Genomic DNA, 17,600 nt, shown 5'->3' with positions numbered 1-17,600 from the left:
TGACTATATGCTACAGTTCATCATTGCTAAATCTCAATTAATTTTCATGACCTTAAGTGTTTTGTGTAATTTTTCCCTTTTATTATTAAATAGTTAAAACCCAGGACATAATTAGGACAAAGTTTATAATTTAATAGAAAATGCTTTGTTATTGAGGCGGGGCATGGTCTGCGATGATGCTGCAGGTGAGAGGGACTCAACTTGTGAGTGCTCTGCTTGTGTTGTTGTTGTTTTTGGTGGAGATGTGTATGGTTGGCAGCGGGAGAGCTGCAGCCTTTGAATGTACTGTTACAGCAACCGTATGATTATTGTAAGGGTGGACAGCGCGTGGGAAGGACCGGTGTAGGTGTTGTGCCAAAGTAGGTATCCCCGACAGAATTTGTTTCCCCTGTGCTGGGAGCACGCAGGAAGTACTGATGTTTTCATTTTGTGAAAAAGTGAAAAATTGAGGGTTACAACAGAAAATTATATATTTATTGCTTACATGGTATCAGATGGAATTATTTTAACAAACCATTAACATTTTGGCTGATAACTATTTTTATTCTCCTGTAACTTTACTATATAAAGAGCTAAATCCTCCAAAGTTTCAGGAGTAATGCGTCATAATAAGAAGTGTTTGTGAACTAAAAATCAGCAATGTGGGATACTGTTTGTCCGTGACTTACACAGGGGGAACAAATTGTGGCAGGATCAGCCTGATATAATTTGTATCCCACTATAACTTCGTTGTATAAAGAGCTAACATCTCAAAAATTTCAGGAGTAGTTAGTCAATATAACAAGTGTTTGTAAACTAAAAATCAACAATGTGGGATACTGTTTGTCCGTGATTTGGACAGTCCAGCGTGTGCTCCCGACGCAGGGGAAACACATTCTGTCGGGGATACCTAGTTTGGCACGACACTGGCTTCAAACCTGTGCTCTGCTTGTGTTGTTGTTGTTGGTGGTGATGTGTGTTGAATGTACTGTTACAGCAACTGTGTGATTACTGTAAGAATAAATGATGCTGCGTAGCACTAAAATGCCATCGGGTCTGCCGTCGTGGTTTACAGTTATCAAGAGCAGTTGGTAGGTGTCAGGAGTACTGCACTGCAGTGGTTCAGATCTTATTTGGAAGTTTCACCAACTCTTCAATACAGTGGCGGTCCTAGCCTGTTTGGCGCCCTGGGTGAACACTCCCTCTGCCCCCCCACACACACACACACAAAACATGTTAAAGATTGTACATTAACATAAAACTGTTGTCCACACACACATATGAAGAGAGAGAGTATGCATAGTATGCAAACAACAGCTACCAAACAGCCATCATAATTCGTCATACAATGAGCGGGACAAATCAACAATTGACAATGAATAATTAATATTAAAATCTGTAACATATTGTATTGTTTGGAGTTTAGTCTGTTACTGTTACTATTTTTACCATTTCTTCTTGGAGCAACTGTAACCCACATTATTTCCTTAGGGATTAATAAAGTATTCTGATTCTGATTGTTTCAGGATGACCTGCCATTATCCAATGACACATCTGCTTACCTGTATCATTTGTTCGTTTCTCCTCCTCTTCTTTTCTCTTTTTTCTAAACTGAGCACCTGATGGCTTTGAACTTTTCTTGTCCATCTTCCATTGGTTTTAATTTTGCACTCCAGTATGAACACTCATCCCTCAACCAGAGGATCACCACAACATAATCTAATAGACCTACACCTTAGTTCACAGATTCACTTTGTCTAGGGTGCATTTCTGAGATTTCACACAACCCAGGATTCAAATCATGAATCCATAATGGGCTTGGATTTACAACATTATAAATAAAATGTGCTCTATTTGGAAGCAGCAGGTCTCCCTCCCCTTTCGACGGGTTATGTGTGAGACTTTAAATCATCAAACTGTAAATTATAAATTTTAAATTGTTATTGATCCCGTTACCCCGAGTCCTAAAGTGTATATTTATTTTCTTACTCTACTATATTTATTGTTCGTTTACTTGCACTGCTGTAACTGGAGCCTCGTCGTCTCGTCTCTCTATATACTGGACTGTATGTAGCAGAGATGACAATAAAGTTTACTTTGACTTCAGCAGCGAGCAGGCGCACCGAGGGCTCTCGCGCTCAGTTTTCGTGTATAGAATTTCGAAAAAACATTGGTGCAAATTATAAGTCTGCATCATGATGTCTGGTGTTTTCGTGTTTGTTGGTTTGTTTTTATTTTGTTTTATTTTGCGAGTTGGCTATTAGATGCTGCTCCAGCCAGAGAATCCCCCGCCGCTCCGCCCTCTCCTCCCTGTGCCGCAAGCAGCAGGCGCACCCTGCAAATGGAGGGCGCCCTACTCCCAGCAAATGGGCGATAGAAAAACCGATCGGTGCCTATGCCATTCCCAATATGCGCTGGCTGCCGTTGGGGCAGCATGAGTACGAGCATTTTTTTTTATTATTATTTTTTTTGCCGATGCTCGTGATGCCGCCCCCCATCACGATGCCGCCCCGGGCAACCGCCCGTGTCGCCCGTATCTAAAACCGCTACTGCTTCAATATAGGGTCCCACAGGGTTCAGTTTTACTCTCCCCCCCTTCTTTTCTCCCTATATCTCTTACCTCTTGGGTCTATTTTCAGGAAAGACAGGATTTCTTTCCATTGTTATGCTGATGAATCCCAGATTTATTTCCCTCTTAAAAAGATAAATGCCTTTGATGCATCTAGACTGGATTGTTGTAACACACTTTATTTTGAGACATCCATTAGGCATCTACAGGTTGTTAAAGTTCTTTTATTTGTTTTTAAATCTCTTAATGGCCTGCCTCCACCTACCCCTCGGAGTTGCTACCACCATAAACACCTGGCCACTCCTTTACGCCCACCAACCTGCAGCTGTTTAAGGTTTATACTTAGAGGTGACCGTGCTTTTGCTGTAGTTGCTCCAAAGTTGTGGATTGATCTGCCCTTGCACGTTAGGCAGGGCTCTTCTCTTTCAGAGTTTACAACTCTTCTTAAACCATATTTATTTGCTGAAGCCTTTGAGACTTTTTAAGGGGTTAACTCACTGTTTTAACATGTTTGATTTGATTTGATTGATTTATTTGTTTATGCTATTTGTATATGTATATACAGCGCTTGATTTTATGTTAAAGTACTTCATAAATAAAGCTGGTATGGTATAGTATGAAACTGTAATTGAACACCAGTTTCAAAGGGAATGCTATATTACTCTACAGCATTAAGTGTCAAACCTTTAAATAGGGCTAGTTTAAGCCTATAAATGTGTGAATCCTGACATTTAACATGTCACAGCATACATTTTGTCATTATATTATATTTCTCAGTATATTTTGTCATACAGATAAGGTTCTCTTATGAGTCACTAAAGTTATTTCTATGCAATAAATGTGAGAAACATTTACTGACCTCAGTCTGTCTTTGTATTGTTGTGTTTTCTCTGAATTGTTCCTGAAAATCCTAAGCAAGCATTTACAAGTGGTGACATGTAGGGAGACATGCTTGACAGAAGTTGTAAAACAGTGCATAAAATAACAACTTCACACTAAAAGGAAAAGATTAAAACAGCAACTGCAACTGTAGTGACCCTCAAAATTACTGAAAGTTAAGAAAGAAATCACTTTACCACCTTGTCCTTGTTCTCGTCTATCAGTGCACTTGAAAGGAAAACCAGAGACAGCAGAGTGAACATGCGGAACAGGCCCTTGGTGGTGCTGGAAACGGTCACTTCAGCCGTCGCTGTTCTGAGTAAATCTGTCTCTAAGATAAAAATGTACAATGTAAAGAGTTGATTGGAAAATCTACACTCCAGCTGAACATCTCTAAAATACAGTGTTGTGGCGGCCCACCAGGGGGCTCCACTCACACCCAGGTCGGGAGGAGGGGTTCTGCTGGTTTATGGCGCAATGTGTCCAGTAGTAGTTTGGAGATGAATAAAGTCGGAATGGAAAGTTACAGCTCCTGTGTCGTCTGTACAATACCTCCACAGTGTAGTTATTATTTGAAAAATGTACAAAATCAATGAGTCACATTGCATCACAAAGGAAATACTCAAAACACAGCTGAATCTGAAATGTCTACTTTTAAACTAAGAAAATTCAATGTGGTGAGTTTGAGTTTCTAAGCCTGTAGAATGTAGAATGTAGATGGAAGGTTATTACACCATATGGATATATTGTGCATGGCTTCCTAAGAAAACATGTTTTCTTTCACTTCATGAGAAACTGTTTTATTTCTTGTTTCACTCTGACGTCCCATGACAATGCTGTTTGTCATCACATTTATAGGAATTAGTCTTTGTAAAGGTGAGGGGGGTTTTTTTTTGTTTTTTTTGTTTTTTTCCCCCTGTCCCATTTGGATCTTTAGCCATCAGAATTTTTGTCTTAAGGCCAAGAGAGATGCCAAGCGGATTTACTTTACCAAGTGGATCATCATAGCCTTGCCATATTGGTCCATTTGATTGACCTTTATTATAATTATGTATTTTTTTTATTTTTTTTATTTTCAGTTGTTACAGTCGGGACAGACATGACTGGGGGATAGGACAGGGAGAAAGAATGAAAGAAAGAGAGGGAGAGAAAGAAAAATAGAGGGGAGAAGAGATGGTGAGAAAGGGGAGAAGAAAGAAAGAAAACAAACAAAACACCTGGATCACCTGTATGGAGAAAAAAAACAGAAGAGAAAACAAACAAACAAAAAACAACAACATAATAAATATAGCACCATCACAATAAACTAGCTAGCAGTAGATAACAGTAAATACTAAATATTAAATGTTATTGTGCAGCACGCAAGATAGACAGCGCACAATGTGCATTGAGGTAGCAGCCAAGAAAGGTGTAGTTTGTGTCTGTGAACACCCGTGTGTACACCTGTGTGGATAAGCATGCTTGTGGTCAAAGGTTTCTCCATGTAACGATCTGCTAGGGAGTGTAGGGAGCCATAGCCCCGTCCCCCAGGGCATGAAGCAGGTATGGAGGAGATCCAGGCCCCAGACATCCAGAGGCCCCAGAGTATGAGTACCCAAGGAGGACCACCAAACGAGAGGTCACCCAGCAGCCACAGAGCAGAGGCCAGAGGGGGTTGCAGTGGCGTGCCCGCGGGCTCTGCCTGCAGCCAGCTGCGCCAGAGAGGACCGAGCTTCAGGCCCAGAGGCCAGAGGCCTGAGGGCACCCCACCCCCCGGAAGGGGCCCAGCCGGGCCACAGGCGCCAGGCCCCGCCAATCGGCCACCAGGAGTGAGCCGGTACATACATGAGTGCCCAGCCCCAGCTGACAAGAACCACCAGCACACCAACGTCTGAGGGCATCAGCCACTGGCAGGGAGTGTGGTGAGGGGAGATAGGCCTCCGTACCTTGGAGGGCCTGAGATGTTCCCAGAGAGGTAGAGTCTAAGGCCCAACCTGACATATAGACACAGGCGAACAGGCGCACACAGACTCAAAGCGTGCATTCCCACCCCATATACACAACCAAATACTCGGCACTTACCCAACATGTAGACAGACACAAATAGACACTGCACAGACAATCACACTCCCCAAACATACTCTGTATCCCAGGTCCAGGTACCCCGCCCCCAGAGGGCAAGCCGCACCTAGACCCAGGAGGTGTAACCCTTCTCTCTGGGGTGGAGGCAAGCGGACCGCCCCCCTATCTGCAGTAGCAGGGAGGCCCCGCATCACAGACCCCAATCCGACGGCCAGCAGCTCCAAGAGATACAGTGTCTCACAAATGTGACGCAAGCCTTTGCATTATTTTTGAGTTTTTTTAGTCTGTTTATTGCTGAATCATGAACTCTGACCTGAGACATGTGAAGTTTGTTTCTTTAGATCATGGCACGATGTGGTACTTTTTGGGATCTTTTAACCTGCTTCACTTTATCAGAGTAGTACTGTTCAAATGATTTCTTGATTCAACTGGTCTGCCAGCAATCAGGCCTGAGTATGTTTAGTGAAACTAAACTAATTTAATCACAGTTAAATCACGATTTAACAAGATGGGCAATGACTTTTTCACACAGGACCAGGCTGGTTTGGATTACTTTTCTTCCTTAATTAAAGGAGTCATCATTTAAATCATTTGACCATTTATTCAAGTGGCATTTGTCTAATATTAATTTTTTTTTGATGATCTGAAACAGCTACAGTTAAGTGTGACAAATATTCTAATGTGCTAAAACACTAGTAAATGAGGAAGGGAACAAACACTTTTTCACACCACTGTAGATATTTTGAAAACAAACAATACTAAAAGTCGGTATATGTCTTTATTATGTGTCAGTTTATATAAACATTGCTTCCACTTCTGAAGACAAGACATGTCAGAAAAAGATGGGAGTACCACAGATGTACTCCTTAAAAGTTATATCCAACCCATAATATCCTCTGAACAGTTGTAGCTAATAGCAAAATCCTAGGTTACTTTATGTCAAACTGTAATGAAAGATGACAGAAAAAGTTAAACCATAGTTTTACAAAGTACTACATGACACGGGAACTAAATAGATGCTATTAGAGAAAAGGAGAGAAAAAGAAAAAAGACTGACATTTAAGTTACAAATCAGCTTCCTGTTCCTCAAGAAATTCAATAAATTTCTTAGTTTTTCCCAGTTTCTTTTCACTTTCCTCAATTTTTTCACCAAACTCCTCGTGCTTCCTGTTAACATAAGCTTCTGTTTGCTTCACATAATTCTTAACGTTCTCCATGAATTTATCTAGTGGAGGAAAATCAGCATCACGTGATGCTTGCATCGTTTTCTTCATCAGTGCGATCATCGGGTCCATAAAGCTCATGTATTCATTCATCAGCTCTGCAGTGGAGGCCACCTCTTCCTCATGCTCAGCCTAATAGGATAACATTTAATCACTTTAATAACATTACACAAATTCTGTTTACTATTGCCACATTATAATTTTTTTAATGTGTAAACAAATCACTTTTACAGCTCTCTAATACACCACTACTCTTAGACAATGTTTGGCAAGTATGTGAGAAACATGTACTGACCTTCAGTTTTTCTATTTGTTGTCGTGTTTTCTGATAGGTTTCTCTGAGTTGTTCCTGAAAATCCAAAGTGACCATTGAGATGGTTATTGTTCAATAGATATGTATGGCTGAAGTTGTAAAATAGTGCATAATGTAACAAATACTAATGATATTAATGCTATTATGAAAGACTGTTTTCTGTTACATTGCTGCTTTGGTGCACAAATGGCCTACACCATTTCTGTCTGAAATATAACAGTTTTGTGTTGTTGTTTTGCTTATTTTTGTACTGTTTCTTTTGTTATAATCAGATAGAAATGTTAAAAAGCCTGAATAACATATAAAGAAATGAAAAAAATCCCAACACATTTCATCAGAAAACGTATTTGTGGTCACTCGCAAAGTCTGTTGACTTGCAAATTACTTCAATAAAGTCACTGAAGATTAAGCAAAAACTAGTTGGTCCTTAAGTGTAAAATTGCTGACTGAGCAATGTTGAATGTACCAGTTGGTCCTTGTCTATCAGGGCACTTGAAAGGCAAACCAGACACAGCAGGGTGAACATGAGGAACAGGCCTTTGGTGGTGCGGGAAACAGTCACTCCACTGCTTGAGGCTAAAGCTGCTGCTGCCATCACTGTTCTGTTTAAATCTGTTTCTAAAAAGAAAATGTACAAGTGTTAGGAAAAAGAGGTGAATAATACGTTTCCAGACTGGAGAGTTTTAAATTCTAGCTTCATTATTATTTTAAATCAAAAGATTTACAACATCAAGATGTGTGAAGAACACACAACTTACAAAGAAATGCTGAAACTACTGAACTGCAACACATTTTGTAAAATTTTCAAATCATTTTCTAAAAGTCTTAAAATAAACTATGAGATGATCAGTTTTAATTTTCAGACTTACCTGTAACGTGAAAAGAAGCTGGTGAATGAATAAATGACCAGAGCTCCTTTGTCCTTTTAAATATACACTGCTGTTTCCACCTCCCATTTCCTCCATGTGTGTGGGTGTGTTAAGGTGTGTTCCAGTGTTGTTCGTATTATGTCAACTAAGGTGATAAAACTATTATTTTCGCTTGCGTTTTTACGTCAGGCTTTCACTTTTGTTTCACAGATATTTGTCTGTTTCACTTCACAGGAATTCTATGTGAAAATGCAAAACCTGAATGCTTAAAAAACACCGCAGCCCATTTACTGCTGCCACATCATCTGAAGAATCAACTTATTGTTGAAGCTGAGAAATTTATTTGACACATGATGGTGGTGAAATTGCTTTCAAAAAGTTTTTTGTTTTGTAAATGTAAGGAGTAGAACATACAGAGATTTATTTTAAAATGAGGGGAGTAAAAGTAAAAAGTTGCTAAAAAAAAACAAACTACTCAATTACAGACAAAATATTTGTACTTTGTTACTTCCTACCTCTGCCTGTCAGTAATGAGTTATAGTAATGTTTTTTAAACATACACATCACATAAGTTTTAATATAATACATATAAATAGAGCTACACATACATACAAATAAATAAATAAAAAAATCAGCAGCTTTTTTTGGTTTTTGTTGTAAATCACAGTATTTGTTGACTCGAATATTAGTGCAAAATCACTCAAGAAGGAATGTAATACATTTTTAAAAAATGAAGAGGTGGCATCACAATATGCTTTAATAGATTACACTGGCACTCCAATACTGGCTCTCCTGTGTGTGTGCTTGGGTAATTTGTTTCTAGGTGTGTTGCACTGTGTTTTCTCGTATCTATGTATAAGACTTCTTCCATATTTGCATTTGAAGCTCAGGGTTTCACATTTGATTAACAAATAACTTTAAAAACCAATAACTAGGTGTGTGTGTAGGTGTGTGTGTCTCACAGTCAGTTTCCTAGTATGTGTGTGTAATGTTTGGGAAATAATTATTGTTCATCATTGTTTAATCCATATATCTACTAAATCATTGGGAAGTAATTATATAGAGTGCCTCACTCACAGAAAAGGCAATCACTGGAGTTAAGTTATGTGAGTGTTTTGAAGTATATCTTACAATCAAACTCCCATTGAAAAATATTATAACACTTGAAATAAGTTACACACATGTTGGTATACCTCATATAATTCATCCCACGTTTAGGTTTGTTATGAGCATGTGTAATTAAAACAGCATGTTTGTAAATACGTTGTAAGAAGCAGTGAAATGTCTGTCTGCATCCTTGAATTCAAAGTCAAGCGAGAGGACAACAAAGCCCTCAGAAAAATTTTAATAGAATAACAAAATCCCAGAGTTATGATAGAAGGAACATAGATGCAAGCACAGGGAACAAGGATGGTGGCAGTGAAGGACATAGTGCCACCTAGGGGTGAACAAGCTGCCAAGATCAAACACAGGCATGGGCAAAGTCATGGATGCAAGGATTAAATAATGTTAGACCAGGGGTAGGCAACTCCAGGCCTCGAGTACCGGTGTCCTGGAGGTTTTAGATGTGTCCATGATCTATCACAGCTGATTTAAAGGGCTAAATGACTCCTCAGCATTTCTTGAAGTTCTCCAGAGGCCTGGTAATGAACTAATCATTTGATTCAGGTGTGTTAACCCAGGGTGCAATCTAAAACCTGCAGGACACTCGAGGCCTGGAGTTGCCTACCCCTGTGTTAGACTGTTCCAGAGTAAAGGAGGGAAATGGCTCCTGTTGTTTAAGTAAGAGTTAGAATGAGTCCAGACAGTCTGAATGTGAGAGTTTGTCTTTTGTCTTTTGTTGAGTCTGTGTGCTATGACTTTACAAAATGTGAGGCATTGTTCCTTTGGCTCCAAGTTTGACCTTGCTCTTCTATAAACTCTCTTGTCCAACAGAATTAGGTCTCTTCTTTTTTTTTCTCTTGTTTCTTTGAGTACCCTTTTTGACTCCAATAGAATAAAAGTCAATAAACTAATTTTGAGCTCTTTTGAGAGAGAATCAGGGCTTCCAGCCACACGTTTATGAGTACAGCAGAGTACACAAAAATACCTAAATGACAAAAACAGAATTAAAAAAAAACTGTGAAAGAGTGCAGAAGGCACTACATTACAAAAGTAATGTTTAACAAACAAACAAAAAAAAGTTTATACCAATATTTAAATTGGTTATGTATATTCTAGCTAATCCACTTCAGTGGCTGACAACTGGTATTGAAAAACAAAGTTGTTGATTATATTAAGAGATGCAAAACACTTTCTGACACTCCTTTTTTGCTTATTAAAAAAGTTATAACTATGTTTTAAAGACTGAAAAAGAACAACAACGTTTTATTTACATTTTACACAGCATCTGAGCTTTTCTGGAATCGTTTTATCTCCCTTTTCGTTTCAAGATATTCCTTAGTCGCTGCTTTTGACCTGAGATTGTCTCAGACAGCCCCTGAGCAAAAGGTGTACACTGATGGGGCTACAGCTTGATCTGGCACTCCCCTGTGCTAACTGGAGAGAGAGCATAGCAGATACAATACAACTAAACAAGCGACCGGCAAACACACCAAAACTTAATCACTGTTCCTTCAATTTATATCCCGGACGAGCCCTCACATTGTTATGTCCCCACGAAGAGGTCCAGGGGTGTGAGTGTGGGGACCAGTAACAAATGGGTCCGGAAATAGAATGAATAGGAAAACAGATAGAGTTGTTCTATTCATTCAATCAAGTTGTAGAAATGTCTGACAGAGGACTAGTGGAAACAGCATGCACATGAGCTCAGTATTGAGTGTAATGGAAAAGGTTAAGAATACTTGTGTACATTTTACAGCATATTGTAGTTTTTAAAAAAAGCTTTGCAAGAATTTTAAGCAAACTTTTTCTCACTTTGTCATTATTAGGTATAACATATAGAATCCATTTTAGAATAAGACTTTAACATGACAAAATGTGGAAGTGAAAGTGAAGCGCCGTGAATGCACTGTATGTCCTCTATGTTCTGATGATCAAAAATGTTTCATCAGACCAAAATCTGCTATCACTGCCATGGTGTGACAGTTACACATGGAAAGCATCTATATAGATGTTAACTGAGCAAGTCTGTACATGTACTGATTATCTCGTTGAATTACTGTTTTTCTGAAACAAAAATTTGGTTGTGACGCTGAGAGAGCACAATCTATTTTCAAACTGACTGGACTGGTAAGTTTTCCCTTTGATTTACTTCAGACGGTAAAGTCTGCACTTAGAAAGAAATCAAAGGGAAAAACAAGCACAAGAGTAGCTACAAAAAGTGACCAGCAGGTGTCGTACTTTATCAGGCACTCTCTCAATTGTCTCAACATATATATATATATATTTAAATATGATGTTGACAGTAACAGCAAACATCAACTTCCTGGTATTGTGGTCGCCTTTAACATAACACAGATATTTAATTTTAACTGAATAATATTCACATCATTTTTTAATACTGAATATTTTTTTCATGATTGGAACTAGATTAAGTGTTACATCTGCAGTAATTATCACTTAGATCTAATCACAAACTGGACTCTGGAAACAGACTCAGCTCTCAGGTATGCAAATATGTCCATCCAAACTTTCAAGCATTGGACAGTTTATCAGTGTGGCATTTTATTTAAAATAAAACTTTGACTATTCTTGCTTTACATTCTGGGTCTGAATCTGAATGTAAAATAAAAGTAAAAAAAAACAAACCATTTTGTTGTACACATGTTTAATTTCTAAGAGAGTGGTGCTGTGCAGGGTGATTCAGTAAAAGGACTAGATGTCACAATCCCTGATAATGCATTGTTTTAAATGGAGAAAGTCGAAAGGCAGCCCAGAAACTTTACCAGCAGGACACATCATTGTGTGCCTCAACTTCTCAGGGTGTTTCGGTCTTTTAACCAAGCTAATCTGCCATTTTTTTTTACCTTCCTTGGTTAGGTTTAGGGATTAGAGATCTGATCTAGATTATCATATTATAATTTGGGACACATCGTCAGTAGTGGACCTTGGATTCATCAGGTGTTTCGGCCATTATCACTAGACACCCTCATTCAAGGAGGCCCTGCCAGTGAGTGTCTCACTGTTTTATGTTCAATTGTTATTTCTCTACTACTTTCTTCTGTTTAGTTTTCTACAGTTTTTTTTTCTCATATCAATTCACTGCAACTGAGAAGTAATGCTTACCTCTTTAATATTTATGAGAGGGAAAATTATAATATTTTAGCTGAAAGTCTAAACTTTAGTCACATCTTGACTGTTTGGTTTCAAATCGTAAATACATGGAGGCAAAACAACAAAATGCAGACAAGCACAATACAAAACGTAAAGACCTCACTGTATAAAAAGTAGCTGCATGCATTCATTATATTTGTTATACCAGAGGCATTTCCAATTCACAGTCTACACATCAGGTGAATCCTCAGTTTGTTTGCCTTTTGTTTTGTTTTTTGCTTTTTCTCTTGTTGTTGTTTGCTTGTTTTTAAGCTTTCGTGCTTGGGGAAATTAAATCTGCACATAATATAATCCAGATTCCAAAGCAGAGATTTCCTAACCTGGATTATTAAGCGCTACTCAAGACTTTAAATAGTATTTAGGATGTAAAATGATGTGTAATATTTTAAGCACATACTTGATTTACAGTAGAAGAGTCATTGGTCAAGGATGTCATAATGTAAAAAATGTGCCAAACATTAACTGAAAGAATTTAAATATGTATTATTTGAAGGAATATGTTTGAGTTTACTTGGAAACAAAAAGAAAAACAAAAAAATTAAAAAAATTGAATTTCATGAAATGTAATTTCACAAAAGCTGAATATGCACAACACAGATGTACAGGGATACAGATGGGAACAAAAAAAAAAATCATATTGTTGTTTGACAGTTTTATGAAGCTCATCATTCATTTCTCTGTGCCCTCTATTCTTCCAGCAGAGCCAGTTTCATGTCTAAGTGAGCTCTGAGATTCTTTAATAATCGCGTCCCAATTGCAATTATTTCCCGCAGTTCTGGAAAATCAGCTGATAATGATTCCAGTAGTTCCAGTTTAGGAGTAAGGAGATCAACTTTTTCATCAAAAACTCTTGAGAGAGTTACCATGTAGAAGTAGTCTTCTGCCTGAAAACAACAAAACAAAACATTTAGCACGAATTAAAACATGTTACATTCTCCTTTAGATGCTGCTGTTTTCAATAGTTACATGAGTTACAGTTCAGTGTGTTGTGTAACACGTTAAAGGTATGCTGATGTCAAATGCAGTGCTGTTTTTAATTTATAATTTAGAATCTACACAAACTGCATATTTTCTCAGCCAACATGTGAGTAACACGGAGACTGACTGACTGACTTACCTTCAGTCTCTCTTCTTCTTCTACTGCTGTCTGGAGGATTTCCCTGAATATTTCCTGAGGTTTAGCAGAAAGAAGCAGAGCATAGTGAGAATGCCAGCTGCTCAACAACACAATGAAATTAAAGGAAACTACAAATAATAATGAAAGAAAATATTAATTTACCAGCTGGTTCTTGTTAGGAAGTGAATTTGTGAATTCAAATAGCTTTGTGATGGCTGCATTTTTATAGTTTTCTTCTGCCTAATGAAAAACAATAAAATAACATTTTTTGAAACGTTTAAATTTATTACAGTATATTGTGTTGAAAAGACTGTAGTCATAATATTTGCATGACTGTCAATGTATCACAGATAGATATTTTAATCTGAAATATAGTTATTGATTTATAGTTATTTTTTCTAACTGCCTACACATGACAAACTTTCAAAGTTAGCTTGTGAGCAACTTGGACCCACTTTGTGTCTGTTTCTTCTTTTGCACTCAGCATTTATATTGGAATAAATAAAATAACAGTTGCTTAAGCTTCTATGAAAACCCCTTTTAAGTACAGAAACACTTCAGCAGTTAAGAATTATTTGCAGTGTTTATGTGCAAATAATCATTAAATTTACCAGTTTGTTCTTGACCCAGCTTGCGATGCAAATGAAGCACAGCATCGAGTAGATCGCCAGTAACATGTAGAGAAACAAGCACGTGATGATGACACAGACTCGCCCTCTTGTTCTGGTAGCTGCTTCTGCCATCACTGTGAGAATTAAAACAATATCACTAAAAGCTGTGGCAGAAAAATTCTAAATTTGCGCTGGTTGGATCTGGCCCAGTCTGTTCCACCGAGTGAGTCTACCTCTGGTTCATGTACACCACGACGTGTATCACTGAGTAACAGATTTGACAAATATCGGAATTAAATCTGCGTTATGTGCTAAATTAACGTTGTTTAGTTGAAAACTCATAGCAGACCAACTCTCCCTCATCCCTGTTTCATCGCAGTCATCAAAGGAAGATTACAACTGACTGCACCCCATTTTTGAAGCAAGTGAATAATTGTAATGTAATCCTTGATTGTATTCAGTAAAAAAACACCCAAATGTACAAAGCTGAGCTTACCTGCCGTTGTGAATGAAAGAAGACCTGCTGCACTGTACAGGTGACGAATGAAAACAATGAGATGACACGTTGCAAATGCTTTATGTACTCTGGTTATGAGCTGCCCTTTCACTTTTATTTTCAGAACTTACCTTAGACTCCTTTGGTTTTAAAAATGCGTTTAAATTTAAACTCAGTAGTTCTGCTACTATGCAATAAACAGTAAATGTTGATAGGTAATTCCTCATATTTAATTTTCCAAAATGTAAACAAATACAGTGTAAATGACACATATGTTGTTGCCACAGTTCAGCTAGGTTTAACACAGTATCCTGAACTGTCCATCAAACTGAGAAACACTCCAAAAGTCAAAAGTCAGTTGATTCAGAAGGATTCAGCTTTGAGAGCAGAGAGTTGCCCGCGAGAGCATAAACCTGCTGAAGCAAATGGTCGAGACCCTTTAGAGGCTGGGCAGCAGGATGATGTAGGCAAAGGTAACAGAGCACCTCAGGGGGCTTGGCTGACAGTCGCTGGGAATATTGAGAATACAGAGCCCTTCAGGACACCAGGAGCAGTGAAGGTGAAGTCCCTCAGGGAGTACCAACAGAGACACGTTGGAGTCTGGTGACAAAGTAGACCCGAGATGATTTGGCAGGTGATAAACAATGACAGAGGGGTGTGGAAATCGATAGGTGACAGTAGTCTTGGCTTGGATTTCACAAACAGTGTTGAACCTTCAGAATCTACTCTACTGGATAGTGTAGTGGTAAGACCACACACCTTTGGAATGGAAGTCACAAGTTCGATTTCCTCCCAGTATCCAGTAAGGGTCCTGGCTAGGCCCCCCATGCCAAAAAAACACCAAGCCCTGGAATGGCGCGGCTACGTCTGCAGCCTTTGCGCAGCTCGGGCAAGACACATTTCACATTATGTTGTACTCTGTATGATTGTGTATGTGACCAATAAAGCTTGTTTCATTTCATTTCGTTTGTTTCGTTCTATTCACAAGGGAAGAGAATCCCCAAGTTCAGGCTCTGTCAGCACAGCACTCTCAGGGGACATGGAAACTATCGGCTTGGGTCCTGTCAGTTGAGGCCGCAAGTGATATGCAGTGACTTCAAACTGATCACCAGCACCGGACTTCATATCAGATCACTGTCTGACACCTAACCCAGAAGCAGTCACATGAGTGATCCTGCCAACAAAGCCAAATGTTGTGGAAATCTACAACAAATAAGGACTGAGAGACTCTAATGGTGTCTTTCTATCTTATGATGGTTAGTGTCTGGCAATGAGGACAGAAATATATGATTTAAGGAATACTTCTTTTCGTGTTTATTCCTTAACCTTAGGATTTTTCCCCAAGGCTGCTGTTTATCACTATGTACTAACAAAAGAATTTCATGCCTACATTATGTAGCACACCGAGGAGAAAAAGACTCCAACATAAAAGGAAATTACAAGTGGATAATTACACAACAGCGATTAACTGTATTAAATTGTCTTTTTCTTCTACACTTGTTTTTATAGGAAACAAACAACTCTTCCTTTGCTGTAAGTACAAATACTACAGTAAATGTCAAAAACGAAAGAGAAATTGATAGACACATTTAGAACAACATGCAGTGCTTTACTCTTTTGGGCTGACATATTTGAACAGTCACAGTATTGCCTTGGTGAATAGCCGGTCTGTCAAGTTTTGATCACAAGCCAAGGCTTTATGCATCTCTCATAGTGATACTAATACTGGCTAGATTAGATCAGATACTGTGTGTATAAAGTGATACAATATGTACATTACCACCTCTGTCTAAAACCAAAATCAAATTTAAAAGAAAATGTGTGGTAATTAAGCTTTTTTGAATCAGATAGTGGAATGCATGATATGATCAGGAAGTATTAATCTAACATGTTTTTAGAGAGACACTGAAGCAAATCCCCAAGGTCATGTGGAGACTCCACACAGAAGACTCCTACCCAGGTTAGAACCCAAGACCCTCTTGCTGTGGGTTAACCACTGCTGCCAACAAATACAACTGTGTGTTTGTATGTTCTTTGACAATAGTTAGTGACCATACAGTATTATGTAGACTGTGTGGAGGTAAAGTATGGGGGCACATACGAAACACACACTAATCCAATTTATGTGCTACAAAAAAGGGGTAAGAATTTTAAATGGATAGGGTTGCACTATTCATTAAACTATCTGCCTTAAAATGTTACCATTTAGTTGATCTCAGCACTGCAATGAAAATGTACAAAACACTAAATAATCTACTTTTAAGCTGCTTTCAGAAGTTGTTTGAACTGTGGGAAAAGGCATGCTTATCAAAAGTGAGTGTCAGGACTAATGTATGTCTGACAAGGCCGTAAATTTCAGTAGTTGTGATGAAAAAGAATGAAAAAAAAAGTTTAAACCAAAATAAAATGAAAGTATAATTATCAATGACTATAAAAATAGATGATATAAATGTAACTATATATAAAAAGTGTCCTGTCTTTTAATGACGTGAGTGTTATAAATAGTTTTTTGAATGAATGCAAACAGGCAAACTGCCCACCTGACCACTGTCAGTGTCCTCATAGATGCCCGGCATCACTCTCACATTCTTCTCTGCCATTTCTGACTTCCTTGTGCAATATTACAGTTCCTCCCTATCATATGCTTTCTCCATAATCACCAAAGACAGAGTTCAAGTCTTTCTGGCATTCTCTATACTTCTCCATCAACACTCCAAAAGCAAACATTGTATTTGCTATGCACTTCCTTGGCATGAAGCCATATTGTCATTTATCCAAATGCCAAGGTTTTTTATATTCAGTAACTTTTTGTCAGCTGATATAGTTTTCTTAAAATCAAAAAGAAAAAAAAGAATTTCATATTATTATGCAGGTGTGGTGCAATGTGACAGGCACCACTTTAAATGAAGATTCAGCACTTCATAATCTGAAGGTTTTAAACAAGTCTCAGTCGGCTCAATCAGCTTATCCTCTCAGTTTGAGCTGCTTCCACCTGGCTGGAGATACAAATTGGAATAATGTGGGACTAAAGGCTTTAAGAATTCCTTCGCTACTGAATGATGTAAATGAGAGACTGTATAGATGTGTTGTTGTTGTTGTTGTTGTCTTTGTTTTTCTTGTGTCTGTTTGATGTTAGGCATTGTGTGCTTGTTTGCGCTTGGCTGTAGTTGCCAAGTTACCCTTGGGGAGAAAAAAGCTTATCTTCACC

At 38.3% G+C, this 17,600-nt stretch overlaps 1 long non-coding RNA gene across 1 annotated transcript; it reads right to left on the bottom strand.

Moving 5' to 3' along the window:
• Positions 1-13,292: 13,292 nt before the first annotated feature.
• On the bottom strand, positions 13,293-14,016 carry LOC120438217. The gene is made up of 3 exons (XR_005611729.1): positions 13,897-14,016; positions 13,448-13,525; positions 13,293-13,339 (listed from the first exon to the last, which is right to left on the bottom strand). It is a non-coding gene; the product is annotated as an uncharacterized LOC120438217 (long non-coding RNA).
• Positions 14,017-17,600: the final 3,584 nt, after the last annotated feature.

Source organism: Oreochromis aureus, linkage group 3 (assembly GCF_013358895.1).
Source record: "Oreochromis aureus strain Israel breed Guangdong linkage group 3, ZZ_aureus, whole genome shotgun sequence".
In the NCBI taxonomy this organism is placed as follows: Eukaryota; Metazoa; Chordata; class Actinopteri; order Cichliformes; family Cichlidae; genus Oreochromis; species Oreochromis aureus.
The sequence above is the reverse complement of the archived record's forward strand: the minus strand, read 5'-3'. Positions and strand labels throughout refer to the sequence as shown.